This window comes from Octopus bimaculoides, chromosome 9 (assembly GCF_001194135.2).
Source record: "Octopus bimaculoides isolate UCB-OBI-ISO-001 chromosome 9, ASM119413v2, whole genome shotgun sequence".
In the NCBI taxonomy this organism is placed as follows: domain Eukaryota; kingdom Metazoa; phylum Mollusca; class Cephalopoda; order Octopoda; family Octopodidae; genus Octopus; species Octopus bimaculoides.
The window spans coordinates 72,345,410-72,345,687 of record NC_068989.1 but is presented as its reverse complement, the minus strand read 5'-3'; positions in this window follow the sequence as shown (position 1 = coordinate 72,345,687).

The following is a 278-nucleotide window of genomic DNA, read 5'->3' as shown; positions in this document are numbered from 1 at the left end:
AGACACGTGTACCCTTAACGTAGTTCTCAGGGAGATCCAGCATGACACAGTGTGTGGTACATATACATGTATATATTTGTGTGTGTGCACATATATATATATATACATATACATAAGGAGCAAAAATGCTGGAGAATCAGTATACACCACGTGGCAAAATTATGAAGTGAAAATATGTCGAGAACATATAAAAAGGGGAAGAGAAATGCCTTCATTTCATATAGTTTTAATATCTTTTTATAAATATATATATATATATATATATATATATATATATA